Genomic DNA, 16,225 nt, shown 5'->3' on the forward strand with positions numbered 1-16,225 from the left:
CTCGATATTGCGCCGTTTCTTTGATGAATTCCACTGTTTTGATATCGTTTGATAATATCATCCTTAGTTGTGCTATATGATGGAAAAGGCATAACAAATTATTTCTATTAAAAATCAGCCAATCATTCGTTGGTAATAGTCTTTCCAACAATAGGCAGAAGTTTGAGTATCCCTCTTGCTTTGTACTTGTATTTCTGTGAGTGGAGGTATATGGGATCCGTTTATCAACTCTCCATTCCTCTTCAAACACATCTGTGGAGTCAGCCTTACGCTTATTTCTTTCCTTCATCATTGTTTGTGAGGATTGTTCTTGATCGTTGTGTGTTGCATGCAAATCCATTCGACGCCTTTGTTTCGGTACCAGGGTCTCCATTAGGTTTGATTTCTTAGCTTCTATGATTGCTCTTTGTTCGTCAATCGTACAAAAGTTTTTTTCATGTTGCTTCCCAAGAGACTCCTCTTTTTCACCATTGGACTTGTGCTCTGGCGTCTTACTGATTATACATACTCTCTTCACGAGTATCTACTTTGGATCATGTCTAGCTTCGGTTCTCGATGGCTCCAACTTGTCACCTGACTCTCTACAAACGATCTTTCTCACCACTGGGTCACTGTGCTCCTCTTGATCATCGTCTTCTGTTTCAGTATCGTATGTGGATAAATGCAACATCTCCATCATGAGTTCTTTCTCGTGTAGGTTTTCCACACTTAAGGTTGGCCCTTTCAGCTTTGGTTGTTGTTTCAAATTCCTTTGGTTGAGATGCACCACTCAAGGGCACATCCAGAGTCAGCGTTTTCTGGAAAGCTGAAGTTTTAATTGTGATGTTCAAAGACTTTATATTTCGTATGAATTTGCACAAATTAGTCACGCTTTGAGTTTTACCTTTTGGTACGTTTTTGGTCTTCTTTTAGTTTTTTTCTTGTGTAAGGTTCTTTCCTTTGATTTTAGATATTGCCACTCTTTTGTGCCCAAAAATCACGTAGGTTTCCTTGTCCCCACTTTTTGTCTCACTTGTCCTTTCTTCATTGAACGATGGATTGCCAATAAACCCTTCTGCATTTGCAGAGGTAGACGGTTAAGTAGATGGTTCGTCTACTATCCGTGCTACCATCGTTGAATTTTTTTTTAAACTTTCGTTCGTCTCCATGGCATTTTTCGTCAACCCAGAGTGGTTACTGGGAATTTTATCTTCTATTTCAATATTCACAATGCTGTTCACACAGACTTTGGGCCTCATTACGAGTCCAGCGGTAACCGAGGCGGTAAAACCGCCTGGTTACCGCCGGACTCGTATTACCATTCCGCCTCCGTGATTCCCGGAATTACTGGGGCATTACAACCCCGGTTTTCCGGGAATCATGGAGGCGGAATCGTGTTAATCCCCATTCCCATTGAGTCCTATAGGACTCCCATGGGGATCCCATGGGGATCATGGAAACACCGGCAGCATCTCGTAATGCTACCGGTGTTTCCTCGTCCGCCTGCAGGCGGGCGGTGTTAAACCCGCCAGGTCAGACCTGGCGGGAACATCACCTCCCGCCTGCAGGAGTTGTGATCGCCGGGCATGGAAACAACGGTGGCGGCGGGTTTACCGCCACCATTGTTTCCATACCGGGCGATTTGTAATGAGGCCCTTTGTCTACGACTTGTGTCGGCACGCCCACCTTCTGAGGACTTTGTATAACAGCACATGGACAGTCCATGTTAGTCTGAGTGTTCGGGAGCGATATCACTTTGGGCTCCTGTTGCATTTTTCCGTTAGTGCTTCCACGATCAAGGTCCCTCTTTAGGATCATCAAGGCTTCTCTAGCGACCTCTGCTAGAAGTCTTTTTTCTTCAATGTTATTTTTCATCTGGTCCTTTAAGAGCTTAGCGGCAATTTTTTGATTGTCATTGATAATTTGAGTTTTCAATTCCGTCAGTTCCATCTCGATGTTAACCATTTTCGAATTCAGCAAAGCAAGCAAGGTGTTCTGCTCTTTACAATTATCGTTAAGCTGTTCGTACATTTTCATGAATGAGGCAACTGAGATCGTCATGGCGCACATTATCTTGGGATTCAATTATTGGAGTACCTTTCCGGCCATCTCTCTTATCTCATTGTTTGCATTTAGCTGACCCCGGACCGGGGCCGCTCTCCTAATTTTTGGATAATCCCTTTCCATAAATAACGAGTCAGTGGAAGATTCATCGGACGAGGGTTCCTTGTCTTTTGACTGAAGTTGAGACTTGTTCATTAAGCCAGTATTATTATACGAGGCATTGCTCCTCCCATTGTTGTAGGTTACATTAATTCTCCTTTGGGAACAACGTATAGATGGCGAGGGGGTAGACTCAACCCGTCTTTGTTTATGCGGGTAAAATCCTTCTTTTTGCCCATCAGTACTGCACTCAAAAGCACTTCCAGGACCCTCTCTATCCTTGTAGTGATCGTCCTTCAACTGAGGCAATGTCGCATGATTTCTAGAGACGGTATGAGACCTGTCCACACACGTGTTATTGTGATTGAGTTTTACATTGAGATGTGTCAAATCTTTAAGGAGTTTATCCACAACTGCCAATGAATTACGTCGTCGCTTCAGGCTTCGGTCTTCTATTTCCAGATTAAGCTCATTGGTTTTTTCCAAGTCCTCTGCTGACATCAGCGGATGCCAATAAGGTAATCCAGTTTAAAAAAGTTCCTTATTCTCAGCTTGATTTTGTAGCTGAGCGTTTTGTTGTTGGACGTTGTATCACAGGGAGCCCACTGCTGCCAATCCCTCCATTACTAGTTGGGAAGTTGTTAAGTTTAGGCTTGCTTTATGTTCTGCCACGGCCCCGGTGGAGCTATTTACCGAGCTGCCAGGCTCTGCCACTGTTCGTTGACAGTACTCAGTACTTCTTGTGCACGAGCAGTTTATAACATAGGTGCCTTTGATAAACTCATTGTTGCCCATAGCTGTCATGATTTCCATAAAATTACGTGTAACGTCATTCTGAAGTCCAATAGTTGTGGTAAGGATGTGACAACTGTTCTCGTGGTCAGCAGTACCTCTGTCATTACTTGCAATGTTATTGGCCCCATTTTTCAGGCAAACACTGGGTTCCAAAACATTTACTTTGTCCTGCAGCGTATCACTCGATTTATTAATCAACTCTGTTGCACGACACGCCAAGACTTGCAGCTGTGGTAACTTGCCCACTATTGGCGGACAAATTTCTTGCATGTTTTTCCGACTGATAACACAGCTCTGTGGCAGTTCTTCTACCTGGTTTAGTGTACGAGGAGCATGAATGCAATCGTTCCACACAACGACCATACGCCCAGGGGCGGCAATCACTGCTTTCACACCCTGCATAAGTCCATACTCACTTGCTTCATATCTAATTACCTCTGTTGCCTTCGTTACTGGCAAAGCGAGAAAATGACAAGGCATTTCCTTTTGTGAGGGAGCGTCTTTATTTGTGCATCTAATTTGCTTTAGCAACGAGGCGCGGGTTTTCACCTGCGACAATATTGTTTTGTGGCTATCCTGCCCCTCAGTTAAATCCCCCTTGGAGCAACCACTTACTTGAAAGTCTTCACGCCGGTCAACGGACGTCGGGCGAGGCATAGCAGAATTACACCTCCGTAACTGCATTCTCGTCTGTGCAGGAGGGAACGTGCTTGTCTGAGTGGGCACATTTTGACAGTTCTCAAAGTCAGTTGTAGGGTCAGTTGCAATAGCGTCCAACATACTTGCAGTATCCGCACCCTTGTCACACACTAACACTGAGAACACTCCTCACACTCAGCGACCGGATGTAATGTTTTAAGCACAAGGCTCCTCCTCTTCAGATGAAAGGGAAAATACACTTCTCTGCAGCACCTCTCTCCATGGAAAAAAAAAGCGAAATGAACACCGAGAACAATCCTCGCACTCCGCGATCTAGTGTTTGTAAGCTATTGATCAGTGCCCGGGAACTTTAAGATGAATGAGAGAGAAAGACACTTTGCAGCGTATGCTGATGCTGAGCGGGACACCGAAAGCAGAGATTCAGAGAAAGCCAGCCGCAAGTCTGTCGTGAGGGAGAGAACCTCACAATTGTTTTCCAATACCGGTCAGAATCCCTGAGGCAGGCAAACTGTGTAACGTAGTACGAAGGCTCTCACCAGGTCCATGCATGGTGACAGTAGCACTAATAAAACCAACAAGGTTTGGGCTGTTTTACATATTAAAGAGCATTTTGGGAAGATAAGAATGACCAAAGAGCTCTGTCTGTGTCATATGTCTGTGAGAGTTGTATGACTGAATCACTAAATACCTAATGCACACTGGGTTTAGTACGCATTTCCTTTTTCAAGTAATGGATGCCTGAGTGAGAGCTCTGGCCCCGGCATTATCCTGATCGTTCAAATATCCTGTTGGTGACAGAGTTTATGAGGTTGAAAGGTCCACGGAGGAAGCAAATGGTGTGAAGCGAGCGGTGGACAAATATGGTCCCGATCCGTTGAGCAGAGAAGGAGGATTGATCCTTGGCGGAGAGCGGCGGTGCGGCTGCCTGACTCGATCCGACAAAGACTTCCACGAGACCTGGAGGCGCGACTACTTTGGCCTGCGGTGCAGTTGGCCCAGATTGGGGAGTAGCTAAAGGATCCTGCAGCCTCCTTAATGCTATCCCGTGCTGCTGGTGCTTCTGAGGCAAAATAAAATAAAGGCACACATTGGCGAGGATGAGCGTGCCACAGTGAGCGGACTAGGATCTGACTGCCAGAGCCTGCCTGTGAACTCGGCAGACCTGGCCGGAGTGACAAGTTTCTGGGCGGACGCTCGCTGACCATAACTGTGCAAGCCCCTCTCCCCCTACAGTGTTGCTCTGCGACCCGGGACCTGCGGCGCCCATCAGATCAACGATCCGGTGCCCTGACCTGGAGCCATGCTTGGAAGGAGCTAGGGCCGCTGTAGGTGACTGCCGGAGTGAGCAACAGGACTGTGTCTGGCCGTTGCACTGGGTCTGCAACGCTGCTGGAGCCACCACAGGAGACAAGGGAATCTCCCTGGTGAGATGAAGTGGGATCTCTGTCGCACTACGAGCAGGAGCGTAGGCTGTGAGTAATTTATTCTTGATAGGGATCGCGCCGTACCACTGCAGCTTATGTTGAAGACGATTTGAGCTGGTGGCTAAAACGCCATAGGGGCCTGTGATTCACACAATATATGAGCTTTTGGCAGCACTCTCTATGCAGGTGCGTGACCCTGGAGAAACGGGTGGGTCCCTGCACACGCAGTGAATGAGGGCTGCCGGGCCAGATGGCCCTTTCTAGCAGCTAAATACAAAAACTAACGGGTAGGGAAGCCCCTAATACCTCATTCAAAGGGCTAATAGAACTCAATGTTGTGCAAAAATAGAATAAGGATGTCATTTAAATACAAAAGTGGTATTTATTCAAACATGATTTTTATTTTTTAAGAGCCGCCATAGGTGGCTTATGATTTATTGGTAACTCATTGTTCAAATAAAGTTTTGAAGAAACATCACAAAATATATACATACACAGAAATACCTCTTAAAGGAATGGTTCGGTCAGAAATATTATTGTCCCTATGGTTCGGCCATGTGCTTTTCACCATAATTCGATCGATTGTACAAACATTTCATATGCACCTTACCTGAGTTTTCATCTCATGAACACAAGCAAAATCAGGCAGCAGGGCGCGGCCATCTTGTGATAATCTTATCACTTGCCACATCGTCCAGGGTGACCTGCGTTTGCGGCACTAAATCATATCCCCTGCCCCTGAGCCTGACATCACCAAATCATTTATATTCTCCGCCTCTTTCCATGACGTTGCTGGGCAGCGTGGCCAAACACGCCCAGTCGTCACCTACGCGACTAGACGCGGAACCCGGAAAACAACACACATCGTCTCACAGCGCGGCACGTCACAATTAGGAATATGAAACTGTACTTTAAAAGGAAACAAGACTGTACAATTGGTAAAGTACATTTATTTCACATTAAATGTTTCGATAACATTCGGCGTGTGACCAAATCAATTAAAATTTAACTTTTTTTCTTTGCTCTCGTTTCATAAATCCGCAAATGTTTATCGTGAGTCACGCGCTGTTCCTTTTGAGTACACATGGTGTTCGTTTTGGGTAAACGAAGCACTTCGGTCGCACAGTGAATTGCAAGGCTGGTGCTTCACCTTGGCACTAGACCACCGTAAAGGTTGTTATGTTGCTCTTAATCGCCAGTACCGCGTACAGACAGATTGGACCTTGTCTGTCGTCCCAAAATACGGTCAAGTAGATCCAGTGATTGACATGTAGCTGCAGCTGGCGGTTGAAGAAGCCATCGGTCGGGGTCTGGAATAGGTGACAATCGCAGAACGGCACAATGTACCTGTTTGTAAAAGATAAAATCGAAAAGTGTCTCAGTAGCCGATCTTTATTACAATTAATCATTTCCTTTATTAGCGCAGAGGTGACACAATGTGAACTGAGAGAATACAACGTGGAATATCAAAGTACTCTGCTATTTGCTTCCAAGGATAGTGCAAATGAGAATGTTGAGCTCTAAACGTAATGCGTAAACTGGGGCAGGATTTCGAGGTGCAAAAACAATGTAATGATTTATTAGCGTAGAGCCAGGGAGAAACGAGTGGTGGTCTACATGCGTCTCGATGCTGGCCTGCCCATGTGCCCGGTAGATAGCCCTGCACACTTCATTGCAATATGCCAAACAGAACGAACAAGTACAATGTCGCCCAGCAGTAACGGTCAGCTATTTGTATTTCGATTAGTTCTGGTATGAAATCGTCTAAAGAGAAACTTACATTATGCAGACTCCTCCGTTGGTGTCAACGTTTTCTCATAAAATGAACATATATGTAACTAGGTGCAGTTTTGAAATGGGCAACCTTATCATATCATACGTTATTACACCCCCCTTCAATTCAATCCCTTTCGGAATGGTCCTAGCCTCTCAAGGTCAAAAAACAATAGAACCTTATACTGTGCGCAGGACGCGTGGGCCTCCAAGCTCCCAAGCAAAAATTCTTAGCTGGTGACCTTCACTCAAAATGAACATACATTCTTACTTTGCAACATCCTGTATCAACACATTCATGATAACATGAATTTTGAAGCACGGGCACAGAAAATTGGGGGCTGTCACTGCTCGTTGTTCGTGGCGCTGCTCAGCTGTTGGTGAAATTTGCCAATGACAGAATGCCCCCTATTCCCAAATTATAGTCTCTGTAACACCAAATCAGAGTCAAAATGTGTCTAATAATAGGGCCACCTCTGCTTATCTCATGGCCTCCTACCCCATGGCATGTTTTCACAGTCAGTACTTCTTGCGTGCCTAGAATGTTTTGTGGCCTAGGTCTAATCCCTTTTGTAGGTCCAGCAGTTATTCAGCTTTTTGTGGAACTTTATTGCAAGTCAACTGCCAAAACCCAAATATTCTTACACACTGTTACGCATTGGTCATTAACACGAAAAATGAAGGTCCCACAGTATTGCAACTAAACTGTGAAATGTGAAAGCAATCGTAATAATTGTAATATATTTTTAAGAAATGGACTGAGAGGATAGATTTCAAAAGACAATGCATACTTTACTTGTACAGTTTATAGAAACATTTTTTGCAAAAATAAAAACAGACAGTAATCATTTCAACCGGGATTTGAACGATTTAACAAGCTCTGCTTTGGGTGGACACGGCACCCTGGCAATGTTTTGTGGCAACGTATGTGTGCTCTGAACAGATTTGTGCACGATTCCATGAGTATGCATCTCAACGACATTAACAATAAGATCTTTCACAAAATCAAATTCCATTTTCTCATACACTGGTTTGACAACCCATTTTTTGCTTCTTTTCGTAAAGGCCATAGTGTAGCGAAGCATCCCTAAGTTTCCTGCAGTCCTAGATTGTGCCCGGCCCACATTCTCGTTATGCGCTAATACCGCAAGTAAAGTCCGACATTTCATCCCTTGGATGCCAAAATGCAATCTCTTTGGCCTGTACTTTAGGCACATATTGTGGAACACCTGCAAATCTCCTGTGTGACAGAATTCTGTGAGTCCCTTAAGATCTCTTGATAGAGTTTTATCAAACACAATCTTCTCCAGGGCTTTGTGTGGCGGTGAAGATGGGATCAACCACTTCTTCTTCCGTGCCTGCTCTGGGGACAAATGGCCATGTTCACATTGGTGGAAATGTTGGTTTTCTGTCCAGTGGTGAACGTTGGAACAGTGGTGCATTAGTGACTGCCATTTTTCCAGTAGAATTTCCACAGACCCATCACATGTTTTTGAGCTCCACCAAAAATGGTTGCTGAAAGACTGGGACCATTGCGATATACCTTCCAAACCTTTTTTTTCCCTGCAGCCGAGATTTTTTTATTGATTGATTTGGCAACATGCCATACATCAAATTGATGATTAATATTTGGATACGGCTCTCTCATTGTCTTGGCTATTGAAACGTGTCTGTCTGTGGCTATGAGGTCGATTTGCATTCTCCTCGATTGTAGATCTTCCAGTGATTTTATAAAACCAAGTTTCTCCATGGCCACTGAGGATTTACATTGGGACACCTGCACGACCAGCGAACTCACAATTTTCTTACTTTCCATGTCCTGAAGATGGTAGGTGCAGTACTTAGCAGAAAATCTGGGGCTGTCACTCTGTCCATCGCCGGCTAGCCTGAACCGTTTGTCGGGGAATGTACTTTGAATAGCCAATTGTTCAATTCTCCAAGCCACACTAATGGCAGGGAATAGATAATCACGTTGGTATTTGTAGTATTGCGTTTTAGAAATGAAATGGAGTCCCACAAACTGAAAGAAACTGGATAACTTCATGCAACTGGAGCCACTGAAAAGTAAAGTTGCTGCACACAGTAGATTGCCAGCTGGCAGTTTCCCCAGCATCGGCTGAGCGGACCATGAAAATGCTTTATGTAACTTTTCACAGGTGGCATGTATTTTGAGGTTAGTGCCTTGTGTTAGACGAGTCACGCTCACCAATGGCTTTCCACATACTTCCCCTCCCACTGAATGCACACATTTCAGCATCTGTATAATCTCCATCAAGCTGCTGTCGAATACTATGTATTTGGCCTCTTTTATTATACTGTCATCTGGCAACACTGTGGTTTCGGAGTGAACCGTTGTGGACATATCAGCCAAACCGGACATACTATAGTCGATATCTTTGTCTTTTTCGTCGGTCAATAGTGTTGATACTTCAGTTTCTGTCATTTCAACATCTGTTACTTGACGATGGATAGGAGAAAAGATCAATGTGGACTGTTTTTTGGGGGTCATTTTTTTGGCGGGTGTAGATTGTGTCAAGTGCTCATCTAATAATGTTAAACTATCATCTATAAATTCAATTTCACCTTCCTCTGGCGGAGCGGGCGCATTGTAGCAATGGTCCAAGAACACTTTGCTGGAATCGCCGGTCTTATTGAATTCATTTTGTGGCCATTGGACATAGGCATCTCGAGTGTGAACACGACGCGCCTCAATGAATAGTTCCTCCATGGTGAAAACAGTTTGGCAAGCAGCATCTGTCATTTGTATCGCTGTTTGTGTCTGCATAGTCCGTACTCCATTGGGCAACTACAGGACAGATAGGAAAAGGGATGTTCAGTGTAAATCCAACATACAGTGTTGTACAATTGACATTAAAAAAGGATATAATGAAGGCCTTAGCACAAAACTATTGCCAACAATAGAAAGTGTTTATAACTAACCTTATTTTTATTTCTTTTCTTTGAAACCTTCTTTACTCTAACATCAGCAAACTGGCGCACCGACTCAGTTACACGTTCCTCCGGTTCAATATACAGATCTTGTATACATCCCTACAAAAAATAGTATCCATTTAAAATAAGTCATTGGCATTACACATCTAATTAGACCGACTTTCTTTCATTCGATGGTGCTGTCAGTGCGCATACCTCTGGGTCCAGATCAACTGTAAGGTCTGGTTCCAGAACAACCACAATGGATAATGTAATTGTAGAGGACGCTGCAGCATCTCCCTGAAACACAGTACTTGCATCAGTAAGGACGAAAAGAATGGAAACGGGGCACACAATTTGGAAAGACGACAAAGGTACATATCAATAGTAAAGTAGGAATGAAACATTGTGTAAAACAATTACACGATGTGAAAATATGATCAGATTATCTCGTCCTATTGAGCTATGAAGACCCATACCACTGGCACCGGATCGACTAAGAAAGATGTTCGAATTTTAGTGGACGCTGCAGCATCTCCCTGAAACACAGTACTTGAATTAGTAAGGACAAAAAGATTGTAAACGGGACACACAATTTGGAAAGACGACAAAGGTACATATCAATAGTAAAGTAGGAATGAAACATTGTGTAAAACAATTACACGATATGAAAATATGATCAGATTATCTTGTCCTATTGAGCTATGAAGACCCATACCTCTGACACCGGATCTACTACGAGGGGTGTCCGGATTGTAGTGGACGCTTCAGCATCTCCCTGAAACACAGAACTTGCATTAGTAAGGTCGAAAAGATTGGAAACGGGACACACAATTTGGAAAGACGACAAAGGTACATATTAACAGTAAAGTAGTAAAGAAACATTGTGTAATGCAATGATACGTTGCGAAAATATGATCACATTATCTAGAATTTCGTGCATAAAACCAGTCTGGAACAGAATAGCTAGGTAACCTTACCTGATACGCGCTCAAAGTGGTTGATGACTCCAGGCAAGACATGGATGTTGAATCTTGTTCTTTCATATTCAGTGGATAGTCATGGAGTGGTAAAGGGAAAGTATTATTCGATTTAGAAATTCCAACATTACAAAATGGCATGTAAGGAGACTGAATACGAGAAAATTACACTTATTGAAATGCATAATATAGCATAGTTAACCGTCCCCATAAATCATTTTCTATGTGGGTTCTACAAAACAAGGACTGATGTTTAGCAAAAAAGTCATTATTTCAACAGCTATTCAATCACATAAATATGGAAAGCACTATAAGTGGCATTTACACCGAAAATGCAGGCATAAAGCTAAATCTGGAAGAGTGACTAACCTGTGGCGGCATTTTCACAAGTACAGTCGGAATAGCGTTTGGGAGCAATTTCCGAGTTGTTCTCAGTTGATTCCTCTTTGTGTACAAGGATGTGTCGTACATATCCAGGGAGAAGTGCAGGCTGCAGATGCGGTATCGATGAACCCTTTTGTCCCCCAAGACTTGTTTGACTCTACTTTCAAGGACTTATGATATCCGCAACGTCTGACCCATTCTCTTATTCGATCAACAGTCTTAGGGAATACATGCATTGTAATGCCTTCGGATTTGTCATGGGTCTTCTAAAGGGCAACCGAAAATGGAACATGCAGGCATTGTTGTAAATTCTGCAAAATAAAGGTCAACATTATAAAAAAAATATTTTGCATAAGCATGTGAGAAAGAATGAATTGGACCATACATGTTTCATTGCACGCTTTCTTTTGGGCACCACAGCAAAACCAGTGCAGCGTGTGCGGCTGTATTATAAGATAAATTTCACAAACGATTCATTGATGTGTTGAAAATCAGAACATGTTACTCCTCGTCCCTTGAATGTTCTATCATGCACGAAAAGGAAACATGCTTGTACTATAGACACGGTCCGCGAAGGATGCAATACAATGCCAATTGACACTGATAAAAATGGATGTATCGATAACATAACAAAAGAAACTCAAGTCAATAGCAATGATACAAATTAACATAGCAGTACGGAGTTAGATACTTCGGAATAGATATAAATTTACAAATGAAGGAGATATGATTAGGATACATGCCCTTACCTTGACCAACAAACAGTTGGATTCAGCAAGCAGAGTAATTAGTGGCAGGAGAACAGGGAGATGTTCACAGGTAGCACACTGACGAGTTCACTCGAAGCGGTCACAGAGTAGCACGTTCACGAGTTGACTTGCTGTGCTCAAAGATGTTCTCATGGTAAATATCCAGTGGTTTATAAAGAATAACAAAAAAGGGGTGTGTTTGTGAATAAATTACGTGTATATGTTGTGGTATGTGGATTGCAGGGGCACGGTCTGCTTCAGGGGAGGCCTGCCTGGAGACACAGGGTCTGGGGAGGCCATGTGAACAATGGCCCCTGGGTGTAGGATACCTTTTGAAGTGTACATGTTGTTTGGCACCTTGGCCGTTCGCGCCCCTGACAGCACCCCATGGCAGCGCACATCCACTGGTGCAAACTGCTTTTGATAGTGGGGGGTGGGATGGATAGGCCGGGAGGCGTGCAGACAAGGCACCGGAACACTGCTGAATGGAGACACACTTATGAGGATTGCAGGGGCACGGTCTGCTTCAGGGGAGGCCTGCCTGGAGACATGGGGTCTGAGGGGGCCATGTGAGCAATGGCCCCTGGGCGTAGGATACCTTTTGAAGTGTACATGTTTGGTACCTTGGCCGTTCGTGCCCCTGACAGCACCCCATGGCAGCGCACTTCCACTGGTGCGAACTGCCTTTGATAGTGGGGGGTGGAATGGATGGGCCGGGAGGCGTGCAGACAAAGCACCGGAACACTGCTGAATGGAGACACACTTATGTGGATTGCAGGGGCACGGTCTGCTTCATGGGAAGCCTGTCTGGAGACACGGGGTCTGAGGAGGCCATGTGAGCAATGGCCTCTGGGAGTAGGATACCTTTTGAAGTGTACATATTGTTTGGCACCTTGGCTGTTCGCGCCCCTGACAGCACCCCATGGCAGCGCACATCCACTGGTGCAAACTGCCTTTGATAGTGGGGGGTGGGATGGATGGGCCGGAAGGTGTGCAGATAAGGCACCGGAACACTGCTGAATGGAGACACACTTGATTCACTTAAAAACTGAAACAACCATTGATAAAAAATATGTTGCGTTTTATTTGGTTTCTTATTTTGATGGCACAATAATACTAGACATTGTAAAGGTCTGGTTGCAGCTCAGCGAGGGAAAATCCCCTGTACTGACCACTGTCGCTGGGGAAAGTTTATCTAATGGTGCCAACGACACAGGCCGGTATTACTCGTCAAACGTGGTGTCCAAGCCTCCCATGAAGCCACCATGTGTACGAATGATAGGCCACCAACCGGTACCACCTATGAAAGAGAAAGATACAATCTGTTTTTAAATGACCGAGATAAGTGTATTAAACCTTAGTTGTCAATGACAATTCTTGTATGCAGTGGCATTTTTGCCATGAAAAATGCTAACTAGGCACTGCACAATATTGAACGACTTGTATGCGACTATTACCAGAGAATTACAAGACTAAATGGATATGACAATGATATCTTGAAGTTACGAGAATATAGGGGACAACTAAGAAATAGTAGTGGCCTAAATGACATCACAACCAGACCACACTTACTCGTTACTTGGATTACGAGGGCGAACTGTTGCGTGAAGTTTGTGCATAAGCACCATCAAAATTCCTCAACACAGACCGTGTGAGACAGACTGCCGTGAAGTCTGGCAGCTCGGTAACGCTTTGCGGCTGTGGATTGCCTTGCGATATGTAGAACAAGCATCCAGAGTTTTCTCGGCAGCAGCAGTTCTCCACCTCGGTTGGCATTAGCGCGCACCAATTGCAGGTACACCAGGTGGAAACACCGTCCATGTGACTAGGCCCCAGCTCTTCATCTGTTGAAACGTCTGCCCAAATGTTGTCCAAATCCCCATCATCTACAGAGCTTGCTGTTTCCAGTAATTCCTCCTCGGAATACTCGGGCTCGTACAGGTAGGGCATTATTGTTGCCATTGTGTGGTAAAGAAACAAAAACAATTTATAGCAGTCGTACTGGTATCTGTTCACACGGGCTACAAGCAACGAAGGTAGCTGACCAGAGCACAGACACGAATCAGAGAATACTCAAAGAAATACAGCGAGAGGAATGGAAAAGAAAATCTGCTGTTGTGTGTTGTGAAACGCTCTGTTTATACTTTGAGGAAAGAGGCTTCCTGCCGTTTCCATGGCGACACGTCATTAGCTGAGGCGCAGAGAATGTTGACACGAGACGTGCTTTGGCATTGTGAAATGAGCTGTACGCATCTAGTGATGTCAGGCTCAGGGGCGGGGATATGATTTAGTGCCGCAAACGGAGGTCACCCAGGGCGATGCGGTAAGTGATAGGATTATCATAAAATTGCCGCGCCCTGCTGCCTGATTTTGCTTGTGTTCAAGAGACGCAAACTCGGGTAAGGTGCATAGGAAATGTTTGTACGATCGATTGAATTATGATTAAAAGCACATGGCCGACCCATAGGGACAATAATATTTTTTGACCGAACCATTCCTTTAAAGTGCTAATATCCACCACAATCTCCTCTGGGAAGAATGTGGAAAAAGGTGGGTTGGAGGCATATACCTCTGCCAGCCTTAGACGTAGGTCAAGAGTACAATATCATCTACAGTCAGAACACCGATACATTAGTGCAATATATAATAATAAAAAACTAAAGCCTACTCGGTGAGACAGCTGGTGAAGCTGCTGTCTTCCAAATTCTGATGGAGCTCTCCGAAGGGTGCAACTAAATTCCCCTTCCTCCTAGTTTCAACATCTCTCCTATTTAGGGAATGTTTTCTTCAGGACAGGTTATCCTTATCTGAAAAGTGAAGAGAAATGACATTGCTAGGTCACAATGCATTCTCATGTGTACAACGTACCTCAACATCATGAATTGACAATGTAAAAATTGTGTGCACTTACTGGCATTCTTGGCCAGTCGTGCATGGAAGATGTTGATTCCGAAAAATCACTCAACCGCTCCCTATGTCACAAAAACAGTAGAGACAATGACCCAGTGCAGTGTCTGTACACCCACTGTGGGATAAAAAAGGAACAAAGGAGCCACTAACAGTATCTCCAACACATTGTCAATTGTGTGCTCATCATTTCAAGAGCTTCTCATTGCCTACAGTGTCAGCTGGCACTGAAACAGAAAACAAAGGGGAAACGGGGGGAGGGGCTGCGGGGGGAGCATAGGAGACCAGTCAGACAGTCTATCAAGAGACTATGGCTCATGAACAATCCTCATCACTATCACCCACAGTCATTGAAATACACAATAATGAATTCCGTCCGATTCCAAAAACATGTCGTGCCGAGAGTTGCCTTTACTACACAATGTGGGCCGTGCATAAATCTGCCGTTTCACTTATGTGAAGATTTCCAAATACCCTTAGGTAGGGGTGTACCGAACTTCGAGTAGGTATTTGGCCGAATTCCGGCTGAAAATCAGCTATTGGGCTTCGGCCGAAGGTTCCTGGAATACTTACTCAAAGCCGAAGTTAAAAAAAAAACTATATATATATATTTTTTTTTTTAAAAAAATTAGCAATCTTCTCTCAGTGTGAGAGACGATAGCCAATCCTAGAAAGAGAACAGTGGGAAAGCAGCAGTAGCCAGTAAGCTATCGGCTTACTGGCTGCTGCAAGCAACACAAGGAAAAATACCCTGCACAGCGGCCGAGAAAATCGCGGACGTTTCATCCGATATCATGGCACTGTAGACAAACTTATATGGTAAGACTCTGCTTTTGTATGCCCATTAATCAACAAAAAAAGAAAGAAATATGGATCCAAGACGGGGCTATGTGGTACTTACATTAAGAGGACAACACACCGACATGGGTTTCTTGCATCAGTCGGAGGAGCGGCTCTTCAAGGCAGTGCATGCTGCAGACTCCCAGGAAGGCTGGCCGCACAATGACTAGCTGAACAGATGGGGTGTAAGGGCCTCACTGGGGCCTCCTCAGCCCTCCGGTTTGCCTGCTGCGAACAGCCCAGCTTCCGCCTGTTGCCCTTTTGCGAGGACCAATTGACCAGACGCTATTGCAGGGGTGGCTTCTCTGGCAGCACCTACCTCACTGTCGGCCCACGGCCCCCACTCCTCTCCGGCCTGCGCCTGCACGGGAAGCCATGTGTACAAAGTCCGAGCACCTTTTATGGTTGCATCACTGGGAACCATCGTCCCCCAGCCTCGGGGATAAAAGCAGTTTTTTAAGTTGCTGTTTGCAGCATGGAAGATTGGAACATGTACAACCCCCCAAAACCTCCTCCTAGTTACCACGTTTCACAAGATTTATAAAAGGCCTGCCACATACATACCCACAGTGTCCATTCCATTTGAGAGACATAGGCCTAGTTTTAACCTTGGCATTCTGAGACTTTTACAGTTCTACGT

The sequence above is a fragment of the Ambystoma mexicanum genome, chromosome 2q (genome assembly GCF_040938575.1).
Source record: "Ambystoma mexicanum isolate Mex_15411 chromosome 2q, UKY_AmexF1_1, whole genome shotgun sequence".
Classification (NCBI taxonomy): domain Eukaryota; kingdom Metazoa; phylum Chordata; class Amphibia; order Caudata; family Ambystomatidae; genus Ambystoma; species Ambystoma mexicanum.